We start from the raw sequence: 24906 nt of genomic DNA on the forward strand, positions 1-24906 counted from the left end.
AGATCACTGATAGGTAACATGTGTACATGTATATAGTAAATTTTCTCCCATATGGTTATTTGTCACATAAAAGCTATGTTACTTGTATGTTGTATAGATTATATACCAGGTAGCCTGAGGCACAAGCTCATTTAACCTTAGGTTGAAAGTTGAGGAATTGGCTATTTAAACCATAGATTGCAGCTTGAGGAATTGGCGATTTGAAATTTAGGTTTGAGCTCAATGCATAAGCTATTTGAACCATAGGTTGTAGCTTGTGGCATTAGTTTTTGAACCATAAGTTGTAGCTTGAGGAACCATAGGTTGTAGCTTATGTAATTGGCTTTTTGAACCATAGGTAAATCATAGGTTGTAGCTCGAGGAAGTAATTATCCGTATAATAGGTTATAGCTTGAGCATTTACCTATTTGAATCAATCTTAATCGAGGAAACTGCAACAAACTTGGAATAAGTGTTTTGTTAAATGCAAGCTATTGGAGAAAGCATGAAGTAAATATGTGTGTTATTCTAGAAATGTAGAAATTAAATTAAGATATATTACGCAAGTACGTCATAAATTTAGCAATTTTTGTAAGTTTCATGAAAAAGGACATAAAACAAACAAAAACAGAAAAAATTAAAGTAGATGATTATGTAACCTGCACATTATGCTAAAAGCTTTAATTTATCTAGGGATTTTTATTTTTTACAGAGACAAGTTAATATGGAAATAAAGAATTGGAATGCCTCTTATTATTATCCTCTATTTGCAGAAAAATGTACAAAAACAATTAACTATATTGAGCGTTCAGTTCTTGTTCAACTACAAGTGTATCATGAATTCTCAAATTTATTGATCATAATTGAAAAAATGCTGACTCGGCAAAATTTTTTCCAGAAGATTTAGGTTAATGTCAAATATGTTTTTATAGATCGGCCTTCTCTTTCATTAAATACTTTATTTCCCAAAGTTTTCTGCAACAGTTCAATATTTGCAGAGTCAGCGGTTTTGATATATGATGCTAAAATTGCCATATTTTGCATATGAATACATAAAGCTTGGATGTTTTATGGAGATATCACGTAAGAAGGATCGTAGTTGAGGGATTTGAGGATAGAACAAGTCTATGCAAATGGAAGTCTGCACATCATTGTTTCATTACTGTATTGATCGAGGACATGAAAACCAAACTCCACTTTGGCTCGCTGCTCTCATTTTTCTCATAAATTCAAGCATCTTTCTGAACTATCTTTGAAAGATCTCGAGCTCTGTTGTCTTTGAGAATTAGGAAATACTTAATATGCAGAACCATAAATAAAGGTCTCTTTTTACATGGAATTAAAAGAAGAGTGGAGCAAAAACACAGTATGGCCCACTGCTTAGGGATTTGCCAACATTAAGTAATAACTATACTCCTGATTTTTATACATTACTTGTTGGCGAGGTAACCTCGGCACTAAATCGCAATTCATGACGTAGTAAGGGGTCCAGAAATGGGTACCTAAAATTCGACCTGTTGCTATGCGGGAGTATATAAAATCGGCACCTGATATTCTTTGCTCATAAAAAATAAAAAACTTTAAAAATTATTACTGGTAATCTTTATTAAGTTGCCAACAGTGGTTTTATGCATATCTGAACCATTCTGTTCAGTGTATTTATTCGTAAGGGCCCGCCTGCTTAGCTCAGTAGGGAGAGCGTTGGTCTACGGATTGCGGGGTCACGAGTTCAGTCCTGGGCGGGCGTATGTTCTCCATGACGATTTGATAAAAGACATTGTGTCTGAAATCATTTGTCCTCCACCTCTGATAATTCATGTGGGGAAGTTGGTAGTTACTTGCGGAGAACAGGTTTGTACTGGTACAGAATCCAGGAACACTGGTTAGGTTAACTGCCCACGGTTACATGACTGAAATACTGTTGAAAAACGGAGTTAATCCCAAAACAAACAATTATTCGTAAGCTCAATGTAGCTAAATGGCGTACTAACAGTCGGTCAGGTAACTGTTTCAGATGGGAAAACAACAGTAAATCACTCGTTTAATTTTATAGGTATCACTTCAAGTTTAACTGGCTTCCTTCTTACCACTCTGTATTGATGTCTGCTTGCCAAGTCAGAAGCCAATATATTTTAGAAACCTGCGGGTGCCTTCATAATACAGCAGTTTGCACATGTACACTGGAAGCGGGATCCCCCGGCTATTTTGACAGCGATTTTTATAAACAAAAATTCCAAGTAATTTTAAATATATTAAATACCTGCCGATTTTGACAAGATTTTCAGTAATTGAAGATTTTGAATGTTTCTGACAGATAATGAACTTGATTTTAATATATGAAGAGTTTAATCTTTAGTCCTGCTGTTTTTAGGGTCACTCCATCAAAGGTCAAGGTCACAGGGGCCATCTCTGTCCGTCACGCGTTATTTTTTTTATCAGTAATGGAGAACCATTTGACCTAGAACCTTCAAACTTTATAGGTTGATAGGGCTAAGAGTAGATGACCCATACTGTTTTTTGGATTACTAGATCAAAGGTCAAGGTCACAGTGGCCTGAACATGGAAAACATTTCTGATCAATAACTGGAGAACCACTTGACGCAGAATGTTGAAACTTCATAAGATGATTGAACATGTAAAGTAGATGACCCCTATCAATTTTTGAGTCACTTGATCAAAGATCAAGGTCACAGGGACCAGAACATGGAAAACAGTTTCCGATCAATAACTTGAGAACCATTTGATCCAGAACCTTCAAACTTCATAGGATGATAGGACTTACAGAGCAGTTGACCCCTTTTGTGTTTTGGGGTCACTTGAGCAAAGGTCAAGGTCACAGGGTCCTGAACATGGAAAACTCTTTCCCATCAATAACTTGAGAACCACTTGATCCAAAATGTGAAAACTTCATAGTATGATCGAACAGAGTAGATGACGCCTATTGATTTTGGGGTCACTCGATCAAAGGTCAAGGTCTGAGAGGTCAGAACATGGAAAACTGTTTCCAATCCATAACTTGAGAACCACTAGGCCCAGAACATTGAAACTTTGTGGAATGATTGGACATGCCGAGTAGATGATCCCTATTGCAGCCAAACATAGTGTCCCTTTGACTCGCTCCTGTTCTGTATTGACTTCTTGCCTGTTGCTACTATGCATTGGGGGAGACATGCGCTTAAAAAAAATTTCTACAAAAGCATCTTCTAGTTTTTGTCTTTTATCCGATTTTCATTTTTTTTTTTTTTCAAATTCCTTAAGCTCTTAATAAAAAAAATCAACAAAAAAAAGAGAGAGAAATATTGTTGCATATTAAATATTCCCTTTCATTGTACCTTATTATACTGTGATAGAAACAAAATCACAGTTATGTACTGGTTGCTCATATTGATCAATATTGGCAATAAATATGGCAGTAAACTAGTAGCTGATATAATACTATAATGTAAACATTTATACAAAGCTAGTTAAAATATTGAACACTGAAATACACCTTAACCTTTAGCCTGTTGGCGGCAAGTGATTCTGCCTTTGCGACCAGTGCAGACCAAGATCAGCCTGTACAACTGTGCAGTCTGATCATGGTCTACACTGTTCGCTATTCAGTCAGTAAGTTTTCAGTATACACCCCTTCGGATAATAAATGGTACTGCCCAAATTAAATGATGAACCAGTCAATTTTAGAAATTTAGCGGGCAAAAGGTTAATAAGGGAATCATGTAACAACATGGTTAAAACAAACAAAAAATACAAATGTTTTACACTGTATTGACTGAGGTTCATAAAGTTACAGTAATATTTAACCCAATTATAGTGTTCCTCTTCATTACAAATATTTCCATTAATTGATCTGGAATCCGAGGTCCATATAAAATGTATTACATTAGATGTGACTTTCCACAAATCAGATAGTTGCTTATTGTTTTGGGCTTCAGCATTCTTGCAGACATTAGACTGTCAGTATCGTCCGATGAAATTATTGTATTGTGCTTGTTGCTTTTCATGAGAAATATTAACTGCTGTTCTACCACTTTACATTGTGCTACCGTATATGCATAATTATTGATATTTATCCGAGGCAACAAATTCCATCGTAGTCACGTCCCAGGATAGCTGCTGTACATTATGTTTGGAACCATTTAAAGTGCAACAGGGGTTGTTATGTTCCATTTATGTAAAGTTAAGGAAGGAGGCTTGATTAGAATAATTTTTATGTGAGGGAACATGTTTTCTGAATGTGACCAACATGTGAGAAGAAAAGTTGACACAGACTTGTCAAAAAAAGTAATTTTCATATTTAATATTTTATTTTAGGTTGTACAAAGGCAAGTAATATGCAAATATGAGTTTCCACTTGGCATGGGACAAAACCGCTGGTGAAGGATATAAAAATATAGTCATATTTGTGTGAACTTGTTCTTGAATGATACAATGGCAGAAAAAGGAAAGGGAAATCTATGGAGACGAAAGGTAAGAAATATGTTAAAATATGTTCTTTTAATCAAAATTGAATGTTACTGGTTAAAGACATATTTTCAACAACAAAAAAATAGTTGTATTTCTGTGCTTGCTGGAAAGCTTTTGGAAAATGGACATTTGATACTAAAAGACATTAACTGTCTCCAGGAAGACTATTGTTGCATGTCTTTCATGCATAATTATAATATTATATTGTTCTTTATTTTACATTGATATATATTGATACTTAATAAGCATTATTACAAAAAGGCACTATAGTATGTTTGAAGGTCAGCCATTTTCCTGTTAGTCCTAGAAGATTTTCAGGCTAAATCATGATAGTATATGACATACTAGAGTGGTGGAACCTATGCTCGTGGTATTTTGTACATATATAATCTTATTAAGAAGCAAGAAAAAATTATTAAGTCGTTTTGCCTATGCAAAAAACATAAAGTTATCCTCCTTTTAGCGAAACATATTGCTGTCTGCTATCGACACGGCATACATAAAAAGGTGAAAATTCGCCCTGAAGGGAACCTATGCTGGCGGTATGTAATATCGATTAAACTAAGGACGAAAAAAAAAATTCAGCAGGCTAAAAATGAACCAACAAGCATATGCGAATATAATATTTAGAACATTACTCATTTATTATGTGAGAAACAAAATAAATGGGGATAAAATTTAGTATGTGCCTCTATGTGTATATTTCCCTTACAGAAATGGAGTCACTATTAGAACAAAGCTTAAAAACGTATAATAATGTTGTTTAAAAACAGAATGTTCAAGTATTAAAGATTCAAACAACGACAGTGATTAACTCGCTAATGTTTTCTACACTTCTTTTGTGTGTAGGAAATTTACTCCTCCCTACATCTCAGGAAGAACCATTTGGACTTTGTCAAAATACTAAGATCTTTTCATGGTTCGAAAGGCACTCGTAGTGTAGCCAGGCGCCACATTCATCACATCTTGCTCTTAAATGTATCTTATATCTGAATGTAAGCATGATTTCAAAAAAACTATCTTTAGTTGAGTGATTTTGACATATTTGTGTGAGATTTGTGCGATGGATACAGATTGCGTAAAATGTATCGGCTGCTGTATACGTCACGTGAGCGGCACGCGCGGCTATCGCTACGTTTGTTGTAAAGGCATTTGGCCACTGGTCGGTGTTGAACATAGCATGATGAAATATTTTTATCAGTCCTTCTGCAGCGAGCATATTTATCGAAATACCGCGAGCATAGGAATACTGCGAGCATAGGTTCCACCACTCTACATTCAAGATGAGAATGTATATCAGGGGGCTGTAGCTTACACAGGGATTCTTTTGCTTTAAAAAATCTAATCATTTTCAAGATGAAGTTAGTAAAGGAGTAATTTTATTGTGCCTTTCAAAGTTTTTTTAGTTGGGCCACATAGATTTGCCCTTGTCTATATGTCTATCCATCTGGATGTCTGTCCTTCCATCCAGATCGTGTTTATCTCAAAAAGGATTTGACTTAGGCTCATCAAACTTCATGAGAGTGTTATTCAGCATGTGAAGTTGTATACTTGGAGTTTTCTGTGGGATTTCACTCAGACAGACCAGACTTATGGCCCTTGACTTAGTCAAGTTTAACTGCTACTACCACTCCTCTCCCCCACTCCTCTCCCCCACAGTAAAAAAAAATTGACTCAAACCCCAAAACTGAGGCAATATTAAATTGCACATAAGTCTTGGTTTTCCAACAAGTAGCATTAAGATGTACAGTGACAGGAAGTGGGGGCACGATGGCCCTGTTGAGATGCATGTAAGTAATCAGGAGATAACTATCTTCATCAGGCTGCAAAAGCTTTTCTCAACAATGGAGCTGAGAAATATGTTTGCAGTAAAACGAATGAAAGAATGTTAGCAGGCATACATGACCAGGATTATATGGAAAACTGTTGTAACTCATATTGAATAAAGAAGGACGTAACTCATATTGAATAAAGAAGGACGTGTCTTGTATTAAATAAAGAAGGAGTTATGTTCCATTCAGCCCTTGGTTAGTCTGCCACAGTAGTTCACCTTGAAGGAATGTTAGTCCATATTATATCTGAAAGAACTGATGTCTATGCTAAATATGTTCTGCTTATATTTTACTGCCTTCAGAAGCTAATGTCTTGGTTGGATAAGTTTGGCATTACTCTTGATCTCAGTGATTCTGGTGTTGAACATATTTGCAATATAACAATCTGTCTGAGAAAATTGGCTGATGCTAACTGATGCCAAGGGTGCTTAAGTTTGCCAAAACAGTATGTCTGAGAGACCAGGTGCTTAGGTTGGATAAGTTTGTAATAACAGGTGGTCTGAGAGACCTGATGCTCAGGTTGGATAAATTTGTAATAGCAGTTGGTCTGAGAGAGTTGGTGCTCAGGTTGAATAAATTTGTAATAGCAGTTGGTCTGAGAGAACTGGTGCTTAGGTTGGATAAGTTTGTAATAACAGTTGGTCTGAGAGAACTCGTGCTTAGGTTGGATAAGTTTGTAATAACATGGTTCTCTGACAGAACTGTGCTTAGGTTGATAAGTTTGTAATAACATCTGGTCTGAGAGAACTCGTGCTTAAGTGGATTAAGTTTGTAAAACAGTGTCTGAGAGAACTCGTGCTTAGGTTGGATAAGTTTGTAATAACAGCTGGTCTGAGAGACTGGTGCTTAGGTTGGATAAGATTGTAATAACAGCTGGTCTGAGAGAACTGGTGCTTAGGTTGGATAAGTTTATAATAACAGTTGGTCTGAGAGACCTGATGCTTAGGTTGGATAAGTTTGTAATAACAGCTGGTCTGAGAGAACTCGTGCTTAAGTTGGATAAGTTTGTAATAACAGTTGGTCTGAGAGAACTCGTGCTTAGGTTGGATAAGTTTGTAATAACAGCTGGTCTGAGAGAACTCGTGCTTAGGTTGGATAAGTTTGTAATAACAGCTGGTCTGAGAGAACTCGTGCTTAGGTTGGATAAGTTTGTAATAACAGCTGGTCTGAGAGAACTCGTGCTTAGGTTGGATAAGTTTGTAATAACAGTTGCTCTGAGAGAACTCGTGCTTAGGTTGGATAAGTTTGTAGTAACAGTTGCTCTGAGAGAACTCGTGCTTAGGTTGGATAAGTTTGTAGTAACAGTTGCTCTGAGAGAACTCGTGCTTAGGTTGGATAAGTTTGTAGTAACAGTTGCTCTGAGAGAACTGGTGCTTAGGTTGGATAAGTTTGTAATAACAGCTGGTCTGAGAGAACTGGTGCTTAGGTTGGATAAGTTTGTAATAACAGCTGGTCTGAGAGAACTGGTGCTTAGGTTGGATAAGTTTGTAATAACAGCTGGTCTGAGAGAACTGGTGCTTAGGTTGGATAAGTTTGTAATAACAGCTGGTCTGAGAGACCTCGTGCTTAGGTTGGATAAGTTTGTAATAACAGTTGTCTGAGAGAACCTCGTGCTTAGGTTGGATAAGTTTGTAAAACAGTGTCTGAGAGAACCGTGCTTAGGTTGGATAAGTTTGTAATAACAGCTGGTCTGAGAGAACTGTGCTTAGGTTGGATAAGTTTGTAATAACAGCTGGTCTGAGAGAACTCGTGCTTAGGTTGGATAAGTTTGTAATAACAGCTGGTCTGAGAGAACCGGTGCTTAGGTTGGATAAGTTTGTAATAACAGCTGGTCTGAGAGAACTCGTGCTTAGGTTGGATAAGTTTGTAATAACAGCTGGTCTGAGAGAACCGGTGCTTAGGTTGGATAAGTTTGTAATAACAGCTGGTCTGAGAGACCTGATGCTTAGGTTGGATAAGTTTGTAATAACAGCTGGTCTGAGAGAACTCGTGCTTCGATTGGATAAGTTTGTAATAACAGCTGGTCTGAGAGAACTGGTGCTTCGGTTGGATAAGTTTGTAATAACAGCTGGTCTGAGAGAACTGGTGCTTCGGTTGGATAAGTTTGTAATAACAGCTGGTCTGAGAGAACTGGTGCTTAGGTTGGATAAGTTTGTAATAACAGTTGGTCTGAGAGAACTCCTGCTTAGGTTGGATAAGTTTGTAATAACAGCTGGTCTGAGAGAACTGATGCTTAGGTTGGATAAGTTTGTAATAACAGATGGTCTGAGAGAACTGATGTCAGTTGATAAGTTTGTATAAGTATATGTAGTGATTTGCGATCTTTGTCCTGAATAATGTGTCATAAATGCCATTTTCGCCAGTAAAGACCATTTTATGCCAGATATAAACTTTATTTATGCTTGAAAGTAAAGAGGAATGTCCAGATGATTTTAAGCTAATTGTTATATGTTTTCCAAATTGTGCCATAACTGCTGGATAAACTGAAAGTGAAAGTAGGTATCTTCTGATGTCTACCTATGCAGTATTAGCATTTTTATCACTTTCTGCAGTCACATGACCATGGTTTCATTGCATTATGGTCAACCTCCTATTTTTATGCCCCGTCTGTCTGTCTGTCGGTCTGTCAGTCTGTCGGTCTGTCGGTCTGTCCGCAATTTTCGTGTCCGGTCCATATCTTTGTCATCGATGGATGGATTTTCAAATAACTTGGCATGAATGTGTACCACAGTAAGACGACGTGCAGTGCGCAAGACCCAGGTCCGTAGCTCAGAGGTCAAGGTCACACTTAGACGTTAAAGGATAGTGCATTGATGGGCGTGTCCGGTCCATATCTTTGTCATCGATGGATGGATTTTCAAATAACTTGGCATGAATGTGTACCACAGTAAGATGACGTGCAGTGCGCAAGACCCAGGTCCGTAGCTCAAAGGTCAAGGTCACACTTAGACGTTAAAGGATAGTGCGTTGATGGGCGTGTCTGGTCCATATCTTTGTCATCGATGGATGGATTTTCAAATAACTTGGCATGAATGTGTACCACAATAAGACGACGTGTCACACGCAAGACCCAGGTCTGTAGCTCAAAGGTCAAGGTCACACTTAGACGTTAAAGATCATTTTTCATGATAGTGCATTGATGGGCATGTCCAGTCCATATCTTTGTCATTCATGCATGGATTTTAAAATAACTATGCATGAATGTGTGACACAGTAAGACGATGTGTCGCGCGCAAGACCCAGGTCCGTAGGTCAAAGGTCCTAAACTCTAACATCGGCCATAACTATTCATTCAAAGTGCCATCGGGGGCATGTGTCATCCTACGGAGACAGCTCTTGTTTTTGGTTGCCTATAGACATACCTTCAAGACAAAGGTGGTCCTACAAGAAGTGAAAGGCTGGAAATGCTGGTAAAAAGATATTTTACAGAGAATATAGTAGTGGAGACATTTAGTATCTTCTAACCTATAACGAAAATTTCACACTTAATGAAAATTGTTGAAACTGAGGTAAAACTGGTATTTTGTTATCAGAATAAAGTTATTTATACCATTTTAAGACAAACTTGGTTGCATAAAGATTTTGCCAGAAAGTACAATAAATCCTGGTTTTTAAGGTGGTTCCCCACACATTGGTTTCACATAAGGGACATCATGTTAGCTACAAGGGACAGGAAATGATGATATTTCAAGGACTTATAGCTGTTTCTTACAGAAGAGATATAGAAATAAGAAAACTATATGATACCTAATTTGATGAAGAGTTGGCATATTCCATGCATTTTACATTTTTTTGCATGTATTGTCAAACGACAATTTCGAAAGGGGCATAATTTCAACGATAGCCTTAATGTCAAACTGAAAGGTAGCAAAATTGTTGACCATCAACTTATGTGTGGTAATTGATTAGTCCATTGAGGTTGAAAACTTGACATTTTTTATAACAGTTTGTCTGAGGGAAGTTGGATGTAGTGTCAGAGAACTGATGTCCAGGTTGGATAAGTTTGCCATAGTAGTCACACTGTCTGAGGAAATTGAGACAGAATGCATAAGTTTGTCATAACAGCTGTTCTAAGAGAACTGAAACAAGATTGGTTGTCTTCATTGAGCTGCAGAAACATGTTTCATCATTGGATAACACTAATCTCTATTGCCGGCAAATATCTTAATTCTAATATTTGCAAATCAGGCAGAATTGTTCTTTTATTTGCTCCAGTATTGTTTACACCACAATCCATATTTCATGTAGCTTTACCAGTAATATTAAACAAGAGCATATGGTTGTTTTTTCCAGCAATGCTAGTTTTTGCCATTTGATCTGCATGATCAGATTGACATATATTAGATTTGCATAGGTTGCAGACCATTATTTGACCTAATGAAATAAAGTTTTAAAAGTAATGAGTGCAGCAAAGTGCAGGCAATAACTTAATTCATTAGAAGATGAGTAAGTGATCTATAACCTATTTATGGTTTAACTCAACTGTATTTTGCTACCTAAATGCTCTGTTCAGTGGATTTACTTAATCTGGCATTATAAACCGGTAAGTGAATAATTGAATATCTGGTTGCTGATTGGATGTTTAGAGTAGTTGCCCCAGGCACTCTTGGATTATGGTCCTTGAATTACTCGAAAAACAGCAAATTTAGCCTTGTCCGCTCTCTTCAGTCGAACAGATTTCATCGGATCTTCACCAAACTTGCTGACAATGTTTGTGGGCATAATATCTCTACCAAATTCAATAACCAGCCTAATCGCCCCAGGCACTCTTGGATTATGCCCCTTGAATTAGGCCAAGTTTGATGACGGGCCTATTTTGTGACAGTCTGGACCATAGCTATGCTTCCAAAGTTAAGCCATCCTTGTGAGGACCAGAGGTTTGCTTCCAAAGTTAAGCCATCCTTGTTAGGACCAGAGGTTTGCTTCCAAAGTTAAGCCATCCTTGTGAGGACCATAGGTATGCTTCCAAAGTTAACCCGTTCTTGTGAGGACCATAGGTATGCTTCAAGCCATCCCTGTGAGGACTAGAGGTATGCTTCTAAAGTTAAGCAAATCTTTGTGAGGACCATAGGTGTGCTTCCAAAGTTAAGAAAATCTTTGTGAGGACCATAGGTATGCTTCCAGAGTTAAGAAAATCTTTGTGAGGATCAGAGGTATGCTTCCAAAGTTAAGAAAATCTTTGTGAGGACCATAGGTATGCCTCCAAAGTTGAGCCATCCTTATGAGGACCAGAGGTTACAATGCCTCCAAAGTCAAGCAAATCTTTGTGAGGACCATAGGTATGCTTCCAGAGTTAAGCCATTCTTATTAGGACCATAGGTATGCTTTCAGACTTCAAGCCATCCTTGTGAGGACCAGAGGTATGCTTCCAAAGTTCGAGCCATCTTTTCACAACCATTAGCATGCTTCCAGAGTTCAAGCCATCCATTTTTGTGAGGACAAGACAATCAGTTTGAGTAATGGGGGGTAACTGAGTGATCACTGTTCAAGCAAGTGGTGTAGGACTTTAATATTTTATTGATGTCTTCCATTGCATTGTCCTGATAAGCTTTTTCTTGTTGTAGACCAAGTGTCATATTTCAGATGTCTGGCCTTGTTAAAATATGACATTATCTACTTCACTTGTATCATCCTTCATTTGTCTTAATCAGCCAGACATGAAATATTGTAATTTGTATTGTCTGGACAGAGCAAGTGTCCAAAAGCTTCTGAGCATAGACTAGTACCGTTAGCACATATCCACTAGCTTCTGAAGATAAAACTAGTAGAGTCAGCAAGTTTGTGGTCAGGGACAAGCTACCTGTAATTGTTTACAGTTTGTACAGTTACATGTTCTATGTGGTAATTACTCCCTGCTGTGGAAACTGGACATAAAGTAATTGCTTAAATATGCCTTATTTACAAGATCTGTTTCATGCATCAAATATTTATTTTTGGATCAGGAGCTAAGCATTTCTGATAGGCTAAAAGGCAAAATGTTTGTAGTGTAGTGTCTGAATGGTTCTGTGTGTTTGAAGCCCTCTGTGAATCTTTGTAGGGTATTTTAGTTTGTTTACTGCAATGCAAGAAAACTCAGGGCAATAGTCTAAAATAGGTATGCTTCCAAAGTCAAGATGGACACCAAGGGTTACCTAATTTATGGTTCTCCTTTTGGAATTGTAGCAAAGTAGTTGTTTTCGTTGACAGCAGTTTTTACAAAATTATATCTTTTTGTTCACTCTTCATCTCATCTGAACTTGTTCAGGGCAAGCTATTAGTATATGTGGATGGCCCGACTTCCATCATCCTGTGACCTTCATCTTGTGTCAACATTTTTACTTAAAAGTTTTCTCTGAAACAAGTTGTCGGAATTACACCAAATTTGGTCAAAAGCATCCTGGCATGGACCTGTATCAAGTTTTTTTAAATGGTTCATCTTTACCCCATTTAGGGGCTGCCAGAACTAAAAATAAAAAGGGCTTAACATGAAAATAACAACTTATCATGAACTGCTTGATGGATCTTTATCAAACTTGGTCTGTAGCATCATTATAAGGTCTTGTCCCAATTTTGTTCACATGGAGACACTTGGGCCCCTTTTAATGGTCACTATAGCTTATAATAGAAATACCTTCAAACAAGTTCTCGTAAAGTCCTCTCCAAAGTTTGTTCAGATGGAGGTACTTGGCCCCATTTAATGACTTTAAGAGCTAAAAATAGAAATACCTCTAAATGGCTTCTTCTCATGAATGGCTTGACGGATTTTCATCAAACTTGGTTAGTAGTATCATTCTTATCATAAAGTTGTTTTTTTGGCTGTCACAGCAAAATATAGAAAAAACCTTTTAAAACTTATACTTTAATGAACTCTTCACCAAATTTGGTCAGAAGCAAGGTCATATTGTCGAGGTCCTCTTCAGGTGAGCGCCTTGGGCCCATTTGGGCCTCTTGTTTAAACACTTAGGACATTAACTTTAAATCCACAAGGGCGAATTTAATATAACATTACTTGAAACAGTGATAGAAACCATTGAAAAAAGTGCAGAGCATAAGAACAATAACCCTGTTTTGAATATTTGTGCCACCCCAAATAGTGGTGGGGGCATATATATTTGCTCTTGTCCATTCGTCCGTCCGTCCATCCATGTGTCCTTTCGAAGTTCGTGACGCGCCTAGCTCAAAAAGTATTTATTAATTGATAAAACCTTGCATGAGTCTTTATCATGATATGAACTTGCGCACATCCTATTTTTCATCTGGGTCCACCCCCTATTTCTAGAGTTATGGCCCCTGAAATAGTCAAGAATGCACATTTTCACCTTGTGACACGCCTATCTCAAGAAGTATTTAATATAGATTCATGAAACCTTGTGTAAGTCTTAATCATGATATGAACTTGCACACCTCCTATTTTTCATCTGGGTCCGCCCCTATTTCCAGAGTTATGGCCCCTGAAATAGTCAAAAATGCACATTTTCAACTTGTGACATGCCTAGCTAAAGAAGTATGTAATATAAATTGATTAAACCTTGTATGAGTCTTTATCATGATCTGAACCTGCGCACCTCCTATTTTTTTTTTATCTGCCTCAGCCCCCTATTTTCAGAGTTATGGCCCCTGAAATAGTCAAAAATGCACTTTTTTCACCTTGTGATGCACCTAGCTCAAAAAGTATATGATATAAATGGATGAAAACTTACATAAGTCTTTATCATGATATAAACTTGCACACCTCTTACTTTTTTTTGCTGGCTTCTCCCCCTATTTTTTTAAGTTATGGCCCCTGAAATAGTCAAAAAATGCACATTTTCACCTAATTATGTGCCTAGCTCAAAAAGTATTTAATGTAAATTCATGAAACCTTGCTTGAGTCTTTATCGTAATGTGACCTTGCACACATGGCATTCTTCTTCAGAATCATAGCGTTTATTACAGAGTTATGGCCCTTGAAATAGCCAAAATAGTGGATTTTTTGTTTGTGATGCTCATAGCTCAAAAGGTATATGGTATAGAATAATGAATCCTTTTCATAATTTTTTTTTTTTGAGGCTATACCCCATTAAGGTATTGGACCCGTAATAGAGTACCTCTTTTTTGAAGAGTATTCAATTCTTACCATAAACCTACTTTGACTGCAATTTTCGGGTGTGCGTAGGTTCAAGCCCCACTGGGACCCCAATTTTTTTTTCCATATTTTCTTTTTTTCTAGTAAGTTTTTACTTCTTTCAAGACTTATTATGGATGTTTTGTACAAAAGTGGAAAATTTTCATTTTATAAGCGATTTCTTGCTGTTCAAAGTGAATTTACCTCTGAATCAAGAAGGGTAGAGTTAGACATCTTTAAAAATACTGAGTTACATACGGTAAAAGTTCTCTACTTTGCCTTCATTCTTTAGATTACATATTGTGTGGAGAAATTGCAGGTTAGTTTCTTATGCCAAGTTATTTTTGAATGAAGTGACTTCAAAGTCGATTCGACTTCAATTTTCAGTGTTGGAGTTAGAATTCTGTCTCATTAAATCTGTTTACTTGAGGCACCCTAAAAAAAATTATATTTACAGTTTTATTTTGTGTTTTATAATTGTTTAACAATAGTTTTATGTTTCTTTCATCAAAATTAATGGTACAGTGTAACTTCCGAAAACCGGACCTTCTGAAAACCGGAAACCTTTGAAAACCGTACGAAACTCAAGGTCCCGTTTTTTTTCTGTACTTATTTCTATATATTTTTAACTTCTAAAAACCGGAACTTCCGAATTCTGAAAACCGGACGATTTTTGAAGCACCGTTTATATTTTAACACTAAAATTGACTTCTGAAAACCGAACAGCAAACTATTTCCTGGATTAAAAGTGTCACCTGATAATCCAGAAACGCAGTCAACATGTTCTTTTGTTTATTCATTAGCGGTGCGCGTTTATTTTGACAATATTCACAATGATCATTTGATGCAAAAGTAAGGAAGTAATCAGCGATTATTTTCTATTGTATTCAATTTATGTAAACTTGATGAATTACCGGTAAATATCTTATGTGTTTAAACCTTTCTTAATGTTTGAACGAAAGAAAGATAGATGTTTTAAATGATCAGTTTCATCGATTAAACTATGCATTATCAACATTAATTAAAATTTAATGTTGACGAACTCGGGACTCCAAAGACGGTAAAATGTGAGTGGAAAATGTTTGCGTAAATGCTATTATTAAATTTCTGTTGTTTCTTTTTATATTTGTTATTTATGTATTTATTATCCTTAATATTATCCTTAAATAATTAATTAATTATCTAATTAATTAATTAATTAATTAATATGAAATTGTAAAATTAAAAAGGACAAAAATCTCCTTCATCCTACGTGTAAAAAACATAGCTCTTGTTCACCACGCCCACTTTGCCTACAAACTTTAAAACTTCTGAATTCCGGAAACTTCCAAAAATCGAACTTTTAAGCTAGTCCGGATGTTGTTCGGTTTCCGGAAGTTACACTGTATAATGAATTCTCTGCAAACATTTTAGATAGTGGCCATCACATTGAAATTTGTCTCTATTTGAGGTGGAGGAAATTCCATAAATTATACAAAATTTACAAAAAACTGCATGGTAAAAGTTGTTTAAAATTTGCAACATGTTGCGAAACATGGTCAACTTTAAGAATATACCAAGCAAATGCCATTTTTAAAACATCACTATTAGGGGTCCAATACCTTAATTAAGACTGCAAACATTTGAATTATTTCCCCTTATTTGTGACAAATGTACCAGTGGGGGGCACACCCTGTGTCCTACAGACACATTCTAGTTTTAAAAGTATCTCCATTTTTAGCTCAACTGTTCATGGGTCAGTGTCTGCATCCTTATTTGGTTAAGTTTTTGTTTGTAAGCTGGTATGTCAGTAAGCACTTGTGGTTGAAACTTTACACACTTATTCACTGTGATGATCTGACTTGCACTCTACAGGTTCCATAACTCTATTATGCTGTTATGTTTTTTCGACTTTCCCATTTTTTGATAAGTTTTTGTATGTAAGCTGGTATCTTAGTACTCACTGAAGGGAATGGATTGAACCTTTACTTACTTGTTTACTGTGATGATCTGACATGCATTGCCTATGGTTCTTAACTCTACTTTGCATTTTACAAAATTATGCCCCTTTTTCAACATCAATTTTTTGTTTAGTTTTGTACGTATGGCGGTAGCACAGTACCCACTAATGGGAATGGATTGAAACTTCACACACTTGGCCGCTGTGATGAGCTGACATGCATTGTGCAGGTTCCATAACTCTGTTTTACATTTTTACAAAATTATGCCCCTTTTTCAACATTTATATTCATTCAGTTAACAAGGCTGTTAAATAGTTGAGCGTCGCTGTACTATGACAGCTCTTGTTGTTGTTCTTTTTAGCTAACCTGAGCACAGTGTTCATGGTGAGCTTTTCAGATCATTTAATGTCGGTTGTCCCTTTTTCTGTCCACCGGCCTTAATTTCTTTAAAGAACTTCTCCTAAAACAGCAAGCCAGTTTCAACGACACAAAAATGTTCCTTGGATGGTTCCTTTTTAAGACCCTTTCAAATCTAGGACATCCATGAAGAATTCTTGTTTGTTTCGGATCACGTCATTGAAAAACAATTGGGTTTCCAGGAGGCAGGTCTAGTTTTCCCTCTATGGCAATATGGGAAATATTTGAAAATCTTCACCTCTGAAATTGCTGACCAAATTTCTATATTATTTCATAGCAATGTTCCTTACGTTCAGTAGCAGTGTTCACCTCTACATGTAAAAAGAAAACAAACAACATACAATATTCTGCCAGATTTTTTGTGGACCTCTTGCACACATGCTGAAGTATTACAAGTACATGTAGTATTTCCTAAAACTTCTCAAGCTTTTTAATTAGCTTTGATGGTGCATCTGTCATTTCATAGCTTTGCATGTCTGAGGTTTTAGTAGGTCTAGTGTTGCAATTTGTACATTTTTGCATCCTACAATGTTAATTAGTTAATCAGCATTGCTGCATGTTTGTACTAATTAGTGTATGCTTTTATTTAACACAGTATTTACTCTTATAAGTGATTGCAGGAAAAATGGAATAGAAAAAATAGTATTAAAAAGAGTGGCTAACCGTCACATAATAAGCTGTTACATATATTACTTGTGACTTTTAATATGCTCTACTTTTTGAGCTTAGTTAAAAATTGGTCATTTTAATGTTGTGTCGCGCATAGCTCCAAAAATATTTGACCTAGAGTCACCAAAGTTTACAGGAATGTTGGTCAGCATGTGCAGTTGTGCACCTGGGGTTTCGCGTTCGGATTCATTCAGTATTGTAGAAGTTATGGCCCCTGACCTAGGAAAAAATTTGTGTCCTTTGTTATTTAGTGGGGGCATCTGTGTCCCATGGACACATTTCTAGTTTGTAGGGTAATCTGTCCAACAAATTCACAAAATCAGTATGATGTCTCCAATAGTAACCAGTAATGTGATATGCTCATTATTTGAAAGAAATACAGTAAAAATATGTGTTAGAAATGCATGAAGAGGTTGTCAATATGTTACCTGGATTTCAGCATGGAATTGCAAACAGAAAATAGATCACTGTGTGCAGTATTAGAGTGTATGTTCCACTGCCTGGCTCCTCCTGCAGTCAGATACAGTCAGTTTTGTCGAGAAATTTTGGAACCCCACCAAAGCATTTTGGATATGTGGGATTTTGTGCATTATTGTATGTTGGTTGTTTGTAAACATGACAAAGTACATGATCAAAAGAAATGAAGGTATGTGAGATATTTAGTTATCTTTCAGTGCAAACATTGTGGTCTGGTACAGTATATTTGGTCATAAGGCTAAAGTTTCTTAAATGAGTGGTATACCTACCAATGTATGAAGAAGTTTGGAACTAAATTATGAAATCTTATTTTTTTTATTTATTTTTTTTTTTTTTGTAGTTTAAATAAAAATAAACAAAAAGGAGGAAATTGTAAATTAAGCAATATAATTCACTGTCAAAATTGCAGAAATCAATAAATTTTTATAGCTCCAATATGAATTTGGTCACTATAGTGCAGAAATATCTTAAGTATTCTTTAATAAACTTAGCCCAAATATAATGTTACTATTAAAATGGTAAATTTCACCCAATATAAGGTCAGTGTGAAAGAAAACAAGGTTACTAGGTCAAAAGGAGTAAGTGTATTTTAAAAGCTGTATTACTTTCTGTAATGTTGCATTTTTGTACACATTTTCTATATCCTTAATAAAAATAGGTCATGTAATTACGTTAACATTTAAAAATTATGCAAAATTAGGTCACCAGTCCTTGGAATATTATTCAAGTCTAGGTCACTTTAAACCAATATTGTGCAAAACTAGAAAGTTTTTCATTATGTGATCAGAAAAAAATATGATGAAATCAATAATCATAACATGACAATTGATGCAGGGTCACATTTAGCAGCATATAGCCTGAGTTGTGTGTTGCACAGTCGAGTAAGTCAAGCATTTCTTGGGGATTTAGTGATAGCTCGAGATACTGTGTGACAAAATAGTACCAGTAGTAATGTTACTGTATTCATTTATTGAAAAAAAAATTTTGTTATGGCCTTAAATGTGGAGAACTTGGTTCTATATATGGATAGTCATGTGAGTAGTGTAAACAAACAAGGCCAGATAATATTTTAGGTCATGGGAATAAATTTTGTGTCAAAATAACCCATTTTATTGTACAGTATATAGTCATGAAATTAACTATATTTTTTCTTACGAAATGAGAACAAGAAAAAATTCTTGGGATATTTAGATGAAATTAATTCAAAATATACATGTTTAAAAATTATAATGCGCTCAGAAACTTGAGGAATGATGCATAAAGACTTGCAAAATTGATCCTTTTGAAGGGCATTCTTTTATCATAAGTTTTACGCATGTTGCATTGAGCAATTCTACAGCAATAGGGTATTCATTCATAAAATATGAAGTATAAGCAGTGAGAAATTAATGGTTAATGTTTGAATTAGCTGCGAATACTTGAGTAATTGGCCCCAATTACCCTATGAATTGATCATGAAATGCTTTCATATTCAGCATGGTAGAATGTATGAACAATCCTGGAGTTTTTCTCTCTAATTGTATTTTTCTGTTATGGGAAGCTTTTCAGTGTCCAGTACGAGTCAGTGAGGGTATTTTTTATATTTTTGCAATACCAAAACTAAACTAAAATTTTGTTAAAAACATGTTCAGGTAATGCTGGGCTTATAATACAAGAGTTTAACACGAAAATAATAAGTCAGCCAACAACTGAGGAATGAAAAATGCTTGGATGCAGAAAAGGGCAACAATACAGTATACAGAAGAAGGTCATGATTTAGAAAAATCGGCAGGAGCTGACCATATTACAAAAAAAAGAAAAGTTGTATGGCAAGATTAGTATGGTCATTAAAGGAAATGATATTATGCTTGTATCTAGTTGACTACTGCCTGAGGTTGGTATTGCGAAACGTTAAGTAAGAGTTGATTGCTTTTAGGTATGGTTTGCTTTGTTAAAGTCTGGGTGCCTATCCCACAATGTACTGTCCTGTGATACTAAACTCCAGCCAAAACTTCCTTTATGTGCCTTGTCATTGATGGCACTTCCTTTGTGTCCCTTGACCTTGGTACCCCTTTCTTTATGTCCCTTGGCTTTGGTTTTGCTTTCTGTATATCTCATTTGTGATGATGGCACTTTCTGTATATCCCCAGCATTGATGGCACTCTTTTATGCCCCAATTCAAGGAAGATTGGGTATATTGCTTTGCTCATTGTTGGTCTGTCAGTTGTTTGGTGTGTCAGTCTGTAGAACATTTGGTTTCTGATCAATAGATAATGCTTGGTCTCACAGTAGTCAGATTTTGTAAGATGATTGCTTGTGATCAGTAGATAAACAGCTCTTGATTATTGTCATTTATATAGAAGGCACTTTCTATATGCCCTTTGGCATGGATGTCACTTTAATTATGTTGCTAAAATTGCATTGCATTTCTTTATTTCCCTCGGCATTGATGACCCTTTCTGTATGTTCCGCTGCATTGATGACTCTTTCTGTATGTCCCTTGGCATTGATGTCACTTATTTATGTTCCACTGCATTGATGGCATTTTCTGTATTCTCTTGGCATTTGTTACACTTTCTGTATGTCCCTTTGCATTGATGACACTTTCTTTATTTCCTGGCATTGATGACACTTTCTTTATTTCCTGGCATTGATGGCACTTTCTAAATGTCCCTTGCTGTTAAGCCATCAGATGAGAAAGTGTCATTGTAGAAGGATTTTTTAGTAGAAAATGTATGTTTGGACAGTGGGAATAGTTATAATTTAATCTATGAAAATCACCATGCTGAAAGCCTTTCCATTTAAACATACATTGTACATGAATATTTAGTGCAGGAAATGAATGGAATAGGTAGATCTATGAACCTGAATAAATTTAGGATGTTGATCTCTATATCAATAACAATAATCCTGTATGATGGCTTTGTTTGTGAAGCTACTGCAAATAATTGGAGACATTGTGTTGGATACCTTTTCATTATTTCACAAAAGCATTAAATAAAACCAATAACACTGTCAATTAAATGAGTTTATACATTTTTCATATGATATTTAATGTAGGGTGTATATGATAAATGTTCTACTAGCTGTATTATTTCATAGTTGACATCTGCCACTGAAAATAATTGAATAATTTAATAGTGTGAAAATTGACTCCACATCAATTGTGATTATCATTAAGGATAGAGGAACTGAGGGATTGGCTATTTCAAATGATATAATCTTGTAAGTCTGTGGTCTGATTTGGAAATAATTTTTCACGGGAATGTTTTGTTTGGGTGACTTTTTTTCCAAGATTGTTTCAATTATTCCAGTATATCAACATTGTCACTAGAAGATTTGGCCACTTTTTCCTAGATGTACAGCACATAACAGAATTTTTAAAGAATTTCTCTTCAGAAATAGCTACCATGGCCCTCTTATTTATCCCCCCACCAAAGGTGAAGGGGATATTAGAAATGCTCTCCGTCCGTGCGTCCGTCCGTCCGTCCGTCCGTGCGTCCGCAACGGTCTTTGTCCGGACCATAACTCCAAAAGTACTTGAGGGATTTTCTTCAAACTTCATACACTGATAGAACACATTGGGAGGAAGTGCAGTGTGCAAGAACAATAACTCTACCTTGCCTATTTTTTGAGTTATTCCCCTTTATCTTATTTTCTTAAAAAAATTTGTCCGGAGCATAACTCCAAAAGTACTGGAGGGATTTTCTTCAAACTTCATACACTGATAGAACACATTGGGAGGAAGTGCAGTGTGCAAGAACAATAACTCTACCTTGCCTATTTTTTGAGTTATTCCCCTTTATCATATTTTCTTAAAACATTTTGTCCGGAGCATAACCCCAAAAGTACTGGAGGGATTTTCTTCAAACTTCATACACTGATAGAACACATTGGGAGGAAGTGCAGTGTGCAAGAACAATAACTCTACCTTGCCTATTTTTTGAGTTATTCCCCTTTATCATATTTTCTTAAAAAAATTTGTCCGGAGCATATCTTCTTCATGCATGGAGGGATTTTGATATATCTTGGCACAAATGTTTACCACCACGAGACGGAGTGTCATACGCAGGAACCAGGTCCCTAGGTCTAAGGTCAAGGTCACACTTAGAGGTCAAAGGATACAAGAATTAAAACCTTGTCCGGAGCATTTCTACTTCATGCATTGAGGGATTTTGATATAACTTGGCACAAATGTTCACCACCACGAGACGGAGTGTCATGCGCAAGATCCAGGTCACTAGGCCTAAGGTCAAGGTCACACTTAGAGGCCAAAGGTCAGATACAAGAATGACTTTGTCCGAAGCATTTCTTCTTCATGCATAGAGGGATTTTGATGTAACTTGGCACAATTATACACCATCATGAGACGAAGTGTCATGCGCAGTTCCCTTCTTTAGAATTACTTCCCTTTGTTGTTACTTTAAATAGCTTTTATTGTAACTTTTTCATTACTAGTCGTAGGGAAAAATCGAGACCACTTTTCTGTAGTACAACAAACATGCTAAATCCAATTTTGAGGTGTATTTTGACCAGTCTCTTCCTGATAAAGATTTTTGTGTGGACTTGCAATTTTTTTTTTTTTTTTTTTTTTTTTAAAGATTAACTTCCCTTAGTTGTTACTATAAATAACTTATATTGTAACATTTTTATAATTGACCCTAGGGAAAAACAAGACCACTTTTCTGTGGTACAGCATAGATGTTACTCTCCAGTTTTAGGTGTATTTTATTAATTTTATTATATATAAGGTATCTCTACCTAGTAAGGAGTTTTTTTGTGGACTTTAAAAAACAAAAGACTTACAATGATTACTAAACAACCACAAAATTAACATTCCATTCGCAAATACAGCTGCCCGGTGGGGGGATTAGCCATGTCTGACATGGCTCTTGTTTTTATTCTTTTGGCATACTCTTAATTGTTTTGGAAAAAAAGATGCCCAAAAGGAGAAATCTTGGTGGTGCATCCACGATGTGATGCTAAAAGTGATAGAATCTGTATCTCATATGATGTCTTAATAACACCATGAGAAACTATATAGTGATTCTGTAATAACATCATGAGAAACATTATAGTGATTCTGTAATAACGTCATGAGAAACAATATAGTGATTCTGTAATAACGTCATGAGAAACAATATAGTGATTCTGTAATAACGTCATGAGAAACATTATAGTGATTTAACAAATAATCAAGGCCTTCGCGTTGTTTATTGTCTAATTTACCACGGTTCAGAGTTCAGATGCGTAGGAATTGAACCACGATGGCGTTAGCCCGAGTGGTTAAATACTGAAGCATCTGAACGATGAACCGTGGTAAATTAGACATTGTTTTCATTCTGACATGCACGTTAATGTATTTCAATAAATATTATGTTGGAATTCATTTACGTGAGGAGTAATGTATCGGACGTCAGGCGGCTATATGACGTCAAAATTGACGTCATAATGCTCTCTTACCGGTCCGTGCATCAACCGTTGTTTATCGCAGGATATATTGCGTTTGATTTTCTTCTTTGTTTAACTGGAAATCAATTCGAGCCATGTTAGAATCTGTAATAACGTCATGAGAAACAATATAGTGATTCTGTAATAACGTCATGAGAAACATTATAGTGATTCTGTAATAACGTCAGGAGAAACAATATAGTGATTCTGTAATAACATCATGAGAACATTATAGTGATTCTGTAATAACGTCATGAGAAACAATATAGTGATTCTGTAATAACGTCATGAGAAACAATATAGTGATTCTGTAATAACGTCATGAGAAACAATATAGTGATTCTGTATTAATTTTAAGAGAAACTATATAGTGATTCTGTAAATTATAACATCATGAGAAACAATATAGCGATTCTATATTAACATCAAGAGAAACTATATAGTGATACAGTATTAACTTTATGAGAAACTATATAGTGATTCTGTAATAACATCAAGAGAAACTATGAAGTGATTCTGTAATAACATCATGAGAAGCTATGTAGTGATTCTGTTATAACATCATGAGAAGCTATATAGTGATTCTGTTACAAATGAATAATGTTAGAGTGCTTAGTAACCTATATATTTATGCTGTCACACGACTAAGTCAAACTGTATAGTGATACAGTATTAACTTTAAGAGAAACTATATAGTGATTCTGTATTAATTTTAAGAGAAACTATATAGTGATTCTGTAATAACATCATGAGAAGCTATATAGTGATTCTGTAATAACATCATGAGAAGCTATATAGTGATTCTGATACAAATGAGTGCTTAGTAATCTATATATTTATGCTGTCACATGACTAAGTCAAACTGTATAGTGATGCTGAAGTATCGTCAGGAGAAACTGTTTAGTGATCAAGAGATTTTTAGCTCGACTATTCAAAGAATAGGGGAGCTATCCTACTCGGCCCGGCGTCGGCGTGGGCGTGAGCGTTAGCGTTAGCGTCACACAAATGTTAAAGTTTGCGTACCACCCCAAATATTTTCAAAGTCAATTGAGATATTGCTTTCATATTTTGCGTACTTGTTTACCATCATGACCCCAGTCTGTAAAAAGGAGGAGGCAACTCTATCAAGCATTTTGACTGAAGTATGGCCCCTTTTCGACTTAGAATAAATGTTAAAGTTTGCGTACCACCCCAAATATTTTCAAAGTCCATTGAGATATTGCTTTCATCTTTTGCATAATTGTTTACCATCATGATCCCAGTCTGTAAAAAGGAGGAGGCAACTCTATCAAGCATTTTGACTGAATTATGGCCCCTTTTCGACTTAGAATATGCTTATTGTAATGTTAAAGTTTTACTCATAGCTTATATTATACTATCAAGCACTGAGAATAGTCGAGCGCACTGTCAACTGACAGCTCTTGTTTATAATGCTTTCATGATACCAGAAAAAATGCAGTCTTGTAAGAATAAAAGTAGTGATGCTGTAACAATGTCAAGCGATGCAATAATAATGTCAAGACCAGCTGTAAAGTAATGCAACTGTAATGTCGAATACTTTATAGTGATGCTTTAACAATGTCAAGTAATGCTATAATAATGTCAGTGTCAGCTG

General features: G+C 35.9%; 1 long non-coding RNA gene across 4 annotated transcripts in view; it reads left to right on the forward strand.

The window, feature by feature from the left end:
* LOC123564352 (uncharacterized) overlaps positions 1 to 24906 on the forward strand; it is a 302958-nt gene that overhangs the window by 174329 nt on the left and 103723 nt on the right. For all 4 annotated transcript variants that reach the window (XR_008369891.1, XR_008369894.1, XR_008369892.1 and 1 more), the window contains one exon: positions 4291 to 4446. This is a non-coding gene — a long non-coding RNA (uncharacterized LOC123564352). The remainder of the gene's footprint in view (positions 1 to 4290; positions 4447 to 24906) is intronic.

This window comes from Mercenaria mercenaria, chromosome 2 (genome assembly GCF_021730395.1).
Source record: "Mercenaria mercenaria strain notata chromosome 2, MADL_Memer_1, whole genome shotgun sequence".
In the NCBI taxonomy this organism is placed as follows: domain Eukaryota; kingdom Metazoa; phylum Mollusca; class Bivalvia; order Venerida; family Veneridae; genus Mercenaria; species Mercenaria mercenaria.